We start from the raw sequence: 11,678 nt of genomic DNA on the forward strand, positions 1-11,678 counted from the left end.
ATGATTATGATAGAATAGTATTATGCTATAAGAAGCAACAAGTAGGATATGTCAGAAAAACCTAGAAAGATTTATATGAACTGATGAAAAGTGAAATGAGCAGAACCAGGAGAATGTTATATACAGTAACAGTAATATTGTACAATGCAGGACTATGAATGACTTAGCAATTCTCAGCAGTACAGTGATCCAAGAAAATCCCAAAGGACTAATGATGAAGCATACTATCTGCCTCCAGAGAAAGAACTGATATTGTTTGAATACAGACTGAAGCATGCTATTTTTCACTTTCTTTCTTTCATTCTTTTTCTTTTATTTGAGTCTTCTTGTACAAAATGACTAATATGGAAATGTTTTACATGATTGCACATGTATAACCTATATCTGATTGCTTACTGTCTCAGGGAGGGAGGAGGAATAGGGAGGAAGGGAAGGGTGGAATTTGGAACTCATAACTTTTAGAAAAAACAAATGTCAAAAAATTCTTGTAACATGTAATGGGGGGGAATAAAATATATATTACAAAAACAGTGATTTAGAGCATTTTTCATGACTCTAGATTGCTTTGATTACTTCATCTGAAAACTGCCTGTTCATATCTTTTGACCATTTATCATTTCGGTAATGGCTCTTATTTTTAAAAATTTGACTCAGCTCTCTATATATTTTGAGATATAAGGTCTTTATCAGAGAAATTTGCTGTAAAATTTTTTTCACAGTTATGATTACTCACTGTATATTTCCCTCTATCCTGTTTCCCCTATTTATCATCTCTCTCTCTCTCTCTCTCTCTCTCTCTCTCTCTCTCTCTCTCTCTCTCTCTCTCTGTCTGTCTCTCTCTCTCTGGATCTGAAGAATTAGATTCTTAATATTTTTAAACCCCTAAAACATCATAGCCTTTTTAATTTGTTTCTACACAATTCATTTTTTGCAGCCTTACTACACTGAAGGAACTGGGATTAAAATTTGAAACAAAGGTTTATAAAACCTTTCCCTAATATTCATGATGAAAAAATGCTATCCACCTCCAGAGAAAGAATCGATAGAGTCTGAATGCAGATCGAAGCATGCTTTTTTTAACTTTATTTTTCTTGAGTTTTCTTTTTTGTCTGTTTTCTTTCACAATATGACTAATATGGAAATATGTTTTGCATGATTATACATATATAACCTATATCAAATTGCTTGCCTTTTCAATGAGTGGGAAGAGGAGGGATGGAGGGAAGAAGAGAATTTGGAACTCAAAAAATTTTAGAAAGAATGATAAAAAAAATTTTATATGTAATTTTAAAAAAACAAAATATTTTTAAAAATTTCCCCTCATTTAAAAAAAATGGAGGGAAGAGGGAAGGAGAGCCCCTGGAGTTTGCTGAATGGTGGATAACATGATTAGACCTGCACTTTAGGAAAATCGATTTAGCAGCTGTGTAGAAGAGATATTGAAGTGGGGAGAGACTTGATGTACAGGGACCAAATAGCAGGCTCTTACAGTAGTTTAGACAAGAAGTAATGCAGACCTGAAGTACTGTGATGGCTATGTGAGTAGAGAGGAGAGGACATATTGAAGAAATGTCACAGAGATAAGAATGACAATATTTGGTAATTGATTGGATATGTGAGCTGATTGAAAGTGAGAAGGGTAGGTTGATGCCTAGGTTGTCAACCTATATGTCTGGAGGGATGGTTGTGCCCTTGATGGTAATAGTGAAATTTGGGAAAAGATAATGAATTCTGTTTTGGCATGAGCTTGAGATGCCTATGGAAAGTCCAGGTGTAAATGACCACTAAATAACTGATGATACAGGACTGGAGCTCAGGAGAGAGATTAGGGCTAGATACATAGCAGTCATATGTATGGAGAGAGGTGTCACAAGAACCCAAAGGCCAAAAGCCATAAAGAAGAAAGTGTGTAGAAGAGGGTAGAGAGTGTCAGATGCAACAGAGATCAAGAAGAATCAGGATTAACAAAAGACCATCATATTTACCAATTGAAAAATCACTGGGGACTGTGGAGAGATCAGTTTCAATTGACTGGTGAGGTTGGAAACCAGATTGGAAAGGGCTGGGAAAGAGTAGAGGAAGTGGAGGAAACAAATGTAGATAGCTTTTTCTAGAAAGTTAGCTGAGAAAGGGAGGAGAGATTCAGGACAACCCACAGCAGGCATGGTAGGAGAGCATTTTTAAGTGTGGGGATACTGGGATGTTTGTAGGTAGCAGGGAAGAAATCAGTAAATAGGGAAAGATTAAAGAGGGAAGGACAAGTGTGGGGATAATCTACCGTAGAAGAGAGCAAGGGGTAGGATCAAATGTGAATGTATGGAAGTGGGCCTTGATAAGAAGGCCACCTCTTTATCAAAGAGGAGTAAAGGAGGAAATGGGGGGGATGATGTAAGGGATTATAAAAGGAGGAGGAGGAAAGAAGGAGGTCTCAGAAGATAACCTGGAGCTAAGGGCATGAAGGGATGCTGTTGGAGACTACGTTCACGAACCTTACAAGTTATACTTCCTCTTTTGTACATGCTTAGGTGCTTTGACTTTCCAATAAAAATTGGATGTTGCCCTTATAAATTTTATCAGTTTCTTATAAATTATGGAGTCAAAGCTTTATGAGGCTTATCATTTTAAAAAATCACAAATTCTTCCTCTAGTTTACTTTTCATTTTAGCTATATCGTTTTTATATAATTTAATCTATTTACTTTATCCTTAATTACATTTTTTGTTCTGTAAACAAAAATGTGTTTTCTCTACACAGTTAAGTACATAATTCCTTTCTAAAAATGCATATTTAATTAATTGATCTAGTTGTAAATTTGCTCTAATTATGGTATGGATACGGATACTCTAAATATGGTATGTATAAGTTATGGTTTTATATTCTACCATATTGCTACTCAAATTTGACAAGATTTGAATTTTGATTCCTTTCTTCAGTATAAGGGACATTTTTGGGTTTAGCAAATGCAAATATATATATATATACATATATATATGTATGTATGTATTACTATTTCTGGAATCTCTGTTCTGTTTCATTGATTGTATGTGTGTGTGTATGTGTGTGTGTGTTTAGTATCTCAGTTCATTTTTTATTAATTCAGTCCAGTCACTTAATTGAGTACCTACTATGTGCATTTATTGAGTGTCTCTATTAGGTACTAGAGATACATAAACAAAAAGCAGTCCTGCTCTTCAAGTTGCTTACATTCTGCTAGGGGAAAATGTGTTAAATACCTCAGATTTTTCTAGCTACACAGTCATACCATCTACAAGTAGGGATAGTTTAACCTCCTCATTACCAATAATTATACCAATATTTATTTTCTTTTTATACCATATTGATAATAATTAGCATTTCTAAAACCAAGTAAAAGAAGTATTGAAAAACGAATAACTTTGTTTTGTATGTTTTTAATGGGAATGTTTTTAATGTTTCTCCAAAGCATAGGATGTTAGAATATAGGTTTCAAGCAAGTACTTTCTATGATTACAGAAAATTCTTGTACTCCTGTACTTTTTAATGGTCCTCTATATTTCATTCAAGGATTTTTTTCTACAACCTCTCTCATATAAACAGTAGAAATAACACTGGATTTGGAATTAGAGATACCTGGTTTTCAGTTTCAAGAGTGTGGTCTACTGGATGGATTCAGAAACAGAGGATTTGGGTCTGAACCTGGCTCTTCCATTTTTTGTGACTTTGGGCAAGTCATTTGATTTCTCTTACCCACAGTTTTCTCAGTTGATAAATGGGAAATGATAATACCTGTAGTACCTAGGGTTGTTATGAAGATCAAATAAGATTTTCTTTACAAAGAACTCTGTAAATCTTAAAGAGCTCTATAAAAATGTCATCTATTATCATTCTTTTAACTTAATTACCCACTTAACAAAATTTATGGTAATCTTAGTGACAATATGAACCAAAACCAAAATTAAAAATAATCATAGTCTTTGAGTTGGCAGAGCTCTCAAAATTTATTTACTATAAGGTATACCTGAAAATGAATCCTCTCTACTCCATCCTTTATAAATGCTTATAGACTTGAAGTACTTGAAGACTTCCAATGATGGGCAAATTATTACCTCATAAGGAAGCTGATTGTATTGTTGTACAGTTCTAATTCTTAAAGATGTTTTCTTTATATTGAGCTAAAACCTGTCATTCTTCAACTTCCATTCCAGTGTTCTTAGTTCTGCCATCTTGAAGCAAGCAGAACAAATCTAATCCTTCTTGCTTTCCATAATAGCTCTCATATCCCTGTGGAGTCTTTTCTTCTCCAGATGTATGCAGTTCTTCAGGTTGATTTCTGTTTCATAGTCTCAAGTCCCCTCACCGTCTTGGTTGACCTCCTCTGAAAGCACTCCAGTATGTCAGGACCCTTCTCAAAATGTCACATCCACAAATGAATTCAAGGTTCCAGATGTGGTCAGTGTAAAGCAGACTATCACATTCCTTGTTCCGAGCAGTATGCATCTATTAGTTTGCCTAAGATCACATTCGCTTTTTTAATTTCCTTGTCACACCTTTGACCCATTTGGGGAATATACTAAAATCTCCAGGTCTTTTTTTTTTTTTAATAACCTAAGTATAGGGAATGCTTATTTTTTTAAAAGCCTGAGAGCCTTTATAAAGGAAGGTATGTTTGTCTTTATTGGGAGTCATTGGAAGAGACTTTGGAAAAGGTAGGTGTTTGCTTTGATAAACTAGGACCATTTTAGAACTCTTCTTATGGATGAGGGTCATGTTGGTAACTTGACCATTTTCTAGGTTGAGGGCCATTTATACTGAGAGATTATGCATTTTAGCTAACGGTTCTACAATTTTATGTAGCTCTTCATGCCTCTGCTTACCTCCCTTTCTTACCCTTGCCCAAATGTTGAGAGCTACAAAACATGAGGAATCTCCCTAGATATTACAGAATCACAGATTCTCTGAGTTGGAAAAAAGCTTAAAAGTCACCTAGTTCAGTATCTTCATGGGAAAACTTGAGGTCCTGAGAGTTGATGTGCTATACTCCAAACAATCTAGTACAGTGGAAAGAGCACTGAATTTAGGATCAGAGGCCCTGGATTCAAATCTCAGCTCTGTACTTTACTATGTGTACAGCCTTAGGCAAGCCATTTAACCTCTTAGCTTCAATTTCCTCATTTGTAAAATAATAATAACAATTTTTTGTTCAGTCATTTTTACTCACGTCTGACGCTGTGACCCCGTGTAAGGTTTTCTTGGCAAAGACATTGAAGTGGTTTGCCCTTTCCTTTTCCAACTCTTTTTATAGATAAGGAAACTGAGGCAAAGAGGGTTAAGCGACTTGCCAAGGGTCCCACAGCTAATAAGTGAGACCAGATTTGAGCTCAGGAAGTCTTCCTGACTCCAGGCCTAGCACTCTATCCACCATGCCACCTGTCTAAGTGCTTTACAAATATCGTCTCATTAGATCTTCACAACAATCCTGGGAAATAGCTGCTATTATTATCCCTACTTTATAGATGAGGAAACTGAGGCAAACAGAGGATAAGTAACTTTCCCTGGGTCACATGATGAGGAGGTATCTGAGGATCTATTTGAACATAGGTCTTCCTCACTCCAGGCCTAATACACTCCACTGCACCCACTAGCTGCCCTGATGGCATTCCTTCCAAATCTAAATCTATGATCCCCTGAGATGGTGGCAGAGGTGGGTTTAGAACTCAGATGTCCTGAACATTTGCTCATTGTGCCTTCCATGATTTCATGGTGATCCTTTTTTCTACAGCAGGAGTTTTCATCCTTTGTAGTAAAATAAAAATTGGAGGGGGCAGAGCCAAGATGGCAGAGTAAAAGCAGTGACTTGCTTCAGCTCTCCCCCAAACCCCTCCAAATACCCATAAAAATGGCTCTAAATAAATTCTAAAGCAGCAGAACCCACAAAAAGGTAGAGTGAAACAAATTTCCAGGCCAAGACAATGTGGATGATTGACTAGAAAGGTATATCACGCTGGGCTGGGAAAGAAGCTCAGTTTGTCATGGGCGCCGCGGGCCACAGGGAACCTGGAGCAGGCCTCAGAGGACTGAATCACGGGCAGCTGTGGCGGTTTCCAGACTCCTCAATCCACAAATGCCAAAGAAAACTTAGAAGGTCAGTGGGAAAAGTCTATTTCTGCGGTGCTAAGAGAGGAACTCGGGGTCTCAGCTCCAGGTCCCGAAGAGTGTGGCCCTGGGGGGGCAGCTGCCTCCTGAGCTTCTGGCCCACAGACTGAGGGGGAATCCAGTGGCTGATCAGAGAGGGATTGCAGGAGTCTCTTTGCCAGTGCTGAGGGAGGAATCTATTTCTTTACCCATGCTTGGATCTGGGTCACGGTTCTAGGTGGTGGTCCTGGGGTGAGGAGGAGCGCTGGCACAGTGCAGCTTGCAGTGGCTGTGGAGAGTGAACCCTCCTCACAGTTACAGGACAGAAAGGAGTACTTGTGGTCACTAACAGACCAGAGCACAGGCCAGGAAAGGAGTAAACACCTTACCCGTTATCATACCACGTTGGAAGAACTGAAAATTTATAGGTCCCTGCAGACTCTTGCCTTAACAAAGAGTTTAAAACTCAAGTAATTGGCCAGGATCATGAACAAGCAGCACAAAGAGTCAGACTACATTATCTTACTTTGGTGATAAAGAAGATCAAAATATACAACCAGAAGAAGACAACAAAGTCAGAGCTCCTACATCCAAAGCCTCCAAGAAAAATATGAATCAGGTCCAGGCCTTGGAAGAGCTCAAAAGGGATTTTGAGAAGCACGTAAAAGAAGCAGAGGAAAAACTGGGAAGACAAATGAGAGTGATGCAAGAAAATCATGAAAAACAAGTCAACAGCTTGCTAAAGGAGACCCAAAAAAATACTGAAGAAAATAACACCTTAAAAAATAGCCCAACCCAAATGGCAAAAGAGGTCCAAAAAGCCAATGAGGAGAAGAATGCCCTAAAAAGCAAAATTGGCCAAATAGAAAAGGAAGTCCAAAAGATGACTGAAGAAAATACTTCCTTAAAAATTAGAATAGAGCAATTAGAAGCTAGTGACTTTATGAGAAATCAAGACACTGTAAAATAAATCCAAAAGAATGAAAAATTAGAAGACAATGTGAAATATTTCATTGAAAAAACAACTGACCTGGAAAATAGATCCAGGAGAAAGAATTTAAAAATTATTGGACTATCTGAAAGCCATGATCAAAAAAAGAGCCTAGACATCATCTTTCAAGAAATTATCAAGAAAACCTATCCTGATATAGTAGAACCAGAGGGCAAAATAGAAATTGAAAGAATCCACTGATCTCCTCCTGAAAGAGATCCCCAAAGGAAAACTCCTAGGAATATTATAGCCAAATTCCAGAGTTCCCAAGTCAAGGAGAAAATATTACAAGCTGCCAGAAAGAAGCAATTCAAGTACTGTAGAAACACAATCAGGATAAAGCAAGATTTAGCAGCTTCTACATTAAAGGGCCGCAGGGCATGGAATATAATATTCCAGAGGGCAAAGGAGATAGGATTACAACCAAGAATCACCTACTCAGCAAAACTGAGTATAATCCTTCAGGGGGAAAAATGGTCATTCAGTGAAATAGAGGAGTTTCAAGCATTCTTGATGAAAAGACCAGAGCTGAATATAAAATTTGAGTTTCAAATACAAGGCTCAAGTGGAACATGAAGAGGTGAACAATAAAGAGAAATCATAAGAGACTTATTAAGGTTGAACTGTTTACATTCCTGCATGGAAAGATAATATTTATAACTCATGAGACCTTTGTCAGTATTAGGGAAGTTGGAGGAAATTATATGTATGTATGTATGTATGTATAGATAGATAGATAGATAGATAGATAGATAGATAGATGGATAGATAGATAGAGGGCACAGGGTGAGTTGAAGATTAAGGGCCATATCTGGAGAATAAAATTAAGGGATGAGAGGGGATTATACTCAGAGAAGAAAAAAGGGAGAGGTAGAATGGGGTAAATTAGCTCAAAAAAAAAACAGAAAAGTCTCTTACAGTGGAGGGGAAACGGGGGAAGGTGAAAGGGAATCTTATTCTCATAGGATTTGGCTTATGGAGGGAATAACATACACATTCAATTGGGTATGGAAATCTGTCTTACCCTACAGGAAAATAGGGGGAGAAGGGGACAAGAGAGCAGGGGGATGATAGAGAGGAGGTCAGATTGGGAAAGGGGGTAATCAGAAGCAAATACTTCTGAGGAGGGATGGGGTCAAAAGAAAGAATAGAATAAATGGGAAGGCAGAATAGAATAAATGGGAAGGCAGGATAGGATTAAGGGAAATAGAGTTAGTTTTTCGCAACATGTCTACTATGGACATGTTTTGCATAACTGCAGATGTACGACTTATATTGAGTTGCTTGCCTTTTCAGTGAGAGTGGGTGGGGAGGGAAGAAGACAGAAAATTTGAAACCTAAAGTTTTAAAAACATATGTTTAAAAAAAATGTTTTCACATGCTACTGGGAAATAAAAAATACAGGAAATGGGGTACAGAAGTCTGTCCTGCCCTACAGGAAAATAGAAGGGGAAGGGGATAAGAGAAAGGGGAGAAAGATAGAAGAGAGGACAGACTAGGGGAAGTGATATTCAGAATGCCTGCCATCTTGGGGTGGGGGGAGGGTGAGATGGGGTGAAAATTTGGAACTCAAAATCTTGTGGAAGTAAATATTGAAAACTAAAAATAAGTAAATAAATATAGATATATATATTTTTAAAAAGAATATAACACTGCTGCTAAGAGAACATAAGATCTATTTTATCACAGTCTTCATTTTGGCACAATTTCCAGGAATGCCTAAAAATAAAAAGTGCTTAACTTAAAAAAAAGAAAGTAATATAGTAGGGTTTGAAACAAATACACACACGTTTTATTGATGCTTTCAAAAATAATAAAAATAAAAATTTCACTAAAGTAAATAAATAAATAGAAATTGGACTTTCGGAGAGGCAGAATCATGTGGCAAAAAGAATACTGAACTTGGAGTTTGCAAAAATAACCCTGAAATCAAATTCCAGTTCCTCAACTCATAGGCTTTATGGCCTTGGGCAACTCACTTAACTTTCCTAAGCCTCAGTTTCCTCATATGTAAAATGAGTATAATAATATTTGTACTACCTACGTCAAAGAATTGTTATGAGGAAAGGAGGAAGGTGGTTTATAAATTTCAAGTGCTCAAATTAGTTGATTTTATTGTTTCAGATTCCAAGATAGCAAAGGATAGCAAGCCACCAACTCTATATCAAGACATTTTTGAAGAAATAGAATTACAGGGATTAACATTTGGACCAAAGTTTATAGATTTTTTTGGAACCTATAAGAAATTGCAGGAGTTATCAGGAAAAGTTTTTGTAGGAGATGTTGAAGAAATCCTTAACTCTAGTAAGACATTTTAGGGAAGTGACTTCATCTCACATGGAAACTCCTATACCAGACAAAGGTAAGTAACATGTTAAATTGAGAAGAAGCTCAAGTGTGAATGCAAACCTGGTTACAAATCCAAGAGGTCTGATAGATAAGGAAGCCCATAAATGTGAAACATGGCAAGAACTTTAAATATAATTCAGACTTTGTTCTGCATCAAAGAGGTCATACTGGAGAGTAACCGTATGCATGTAATGAATGTGGCAAAATCTTTGGTAGGAGCTCAAACCTTATTAAGCACCAGAGACACTGGTGAGAAACCTTATGAGTGTGATGAATGTGGGAAAGTGGTTAGTCATGATGCACATCTTATTCAGTCCCAGAGAATTCACACTGGAAAGAAACCTCATGCATGTAATGTGTATGGTAAAGCATTTAGTAAGAGCACAAATCTTACTCCCCATCAGAGAATTCATACTGAGGAAAAACCCAATGAATGTCATGGACGTGGGAAAGCCTTCACTCAGAGCTCAAGTCTTATAAAACATCAGATAATTCACACTGGAGAAAAAGCATATGAATGTAATGAATGTGGGAAAGCCTTCAGTTGGAACTTACACCTTATTTAACATCAGAGAACTCACACTGGAGAAAAACCATATGAGTGCAATGAGTATGGAAAAGGCTTTAGTTTGAACACAGAACTTATTTTTACATCAGAGAATTCATAGTGAAGACAGGCCCTATCAGTGTAATGAATGTGGGAAAGCCTTCAGTTGGAGCTCACAACTTATTCTCCATCAAAGTATTCATACTGGAGAGAGACCCTTTGAATGTAATTACTGTTGGAAAGCCTATATTTAGAGTTCTTGTTTTATTCAACACCAGAGAATTCACATTGGAGAGAAATATTATGAATGTAATTATTGTGGGAAAACCTTTAGTTAAAACTCCAATCTTGTTCAACATCAGATAGTCCACACTGGAGAGAAATCCTGTAAATGTAATGAGTGTGGGAAAGCCTTTAGTCGCAAATTTATTGAAATTTATTGAGCATCAGGAAATTCACAATGAAGAGAAACTTCATTAATATTATGATTATGAGGCACCTTCAGTTAGAACTTAAACTTTTTAAAGCATTAGTAAACACACTGGAAGGAAACTTTAAATCTGAATATGGGAGTCTTCCACCTATTTTGCTGCAAATGGGTTAATTCGACTGTTTATCCCAAATTCTTTTTCCCTGTCAGTGATTGTCTTGTGTTTCTGCTTAGATGAAATATTTTGCTTGTTTTAGTAAACTTCTTGAAAAATTGTGAAATTGGTAACAAAAGTTTGTAAGTATTTTCTCTATTAAAAGTTGACTGGGGAAACTTGGTACAGGGCATTAAAAAGACTTATTTTTCTTTTCTATACCCATGGTGATATATGGTTGATTCATGTCAAGAATATTTGGTATAAGTTAGAAAAATTTATGTGACAGGGATCTGTTTGACTGGCTGAAGTATGGGCTTCTGCTTTGTTATGGTTCACCTTTGTTCTCAAAGAATACCAATGACATCAGGAGGTAGCATTTGACTTGCAAGTGAATTGGTTTTAAGTGAGGCAGAGCTGTGCAAAGTCATCAGCCTCATTCTCTCCTCCAGAGTCATCTGGTCAAGTTGCAAGACATAGGACAGGATGACTGGTGAGAGCCCTGGATGTAATAGGAGACCTTGGTCTTTTTAAGCTAAGGTCTTTCCCAGGTCTCAGTTTGAAGTGTAATTTAAGACTAGGTAAGAATTGAGGCAAAAGATTGCCTAGTTAGCCTTTCACAAAAGAATCAGTCTGGGAGAAGATCCTCAGAGCTTCTGGCAGAACAGAAACAATTGCTATTTACACTCACTCTGAGCCATCAAAACCCAAACTGTGAGCAAATGAGGCTTAGGCTTGAACTTATTGGTCAATCTGTGAGAGCAGAGTAATTTGAGTTAAAAGACATAATCAAGTAGCTTCATTTGAATTCTAATGGGCTTTATCAAAACTTGGTTTTCCAGAGCTATATTTTAAGAAATTATGAATGAAAACTATATAAAACAAAAGAATTGTCCCAGTTTTCTGGGGGAAACCCCACCCCAAAAAAAACCAATGATAGAATAAATAAGTAGGGAAGAAAAAAAATTTAGCGCTCAGACCCCAAGATACCTTGTGAAGTATGTGATCAAAATTTATATTCCTTTGGACAGAATGAAGAGGAGGAAATAGCATTTCCCAACTGGAACTAGAACTACTTCCAGTTAGTTCCAGTTCC

The 11,678-nt window shown here is 37.0% G+C and overlaps 1 pseudogene; it reads left to right on the forward strand.

Annotated features, from left to right (window-relative positions):
• The first annotated feature begins 9,564 nt into the window (after nucleotides 1-9,564).
• Nucleotides 9,565-10,441, forward strand: LOC110214284 (uncharacterized; annotated as a pseudogene).
• Nucleotides 10,442-11,678: the final 1,237 nt, after the last annotated feature.

The sequence above is a fragment of the Phascolarctos cinereus genome, unplaced genomic scaffold (assembly GCF_003287225.1).
Source record: "Phascolarctos cinereus isolate Bilbo 61053 unplaced genomic scaffold, phaCin_HiC Scaffold_4;HRSCAF=312, whole genome shotgun sequence".
NCBI lineage: Eukaryota > Metazoa > Chordata > Mammalia > Diprotodontia > Phascolarctidae > Phascolarctos > Phascolarctos cinereus.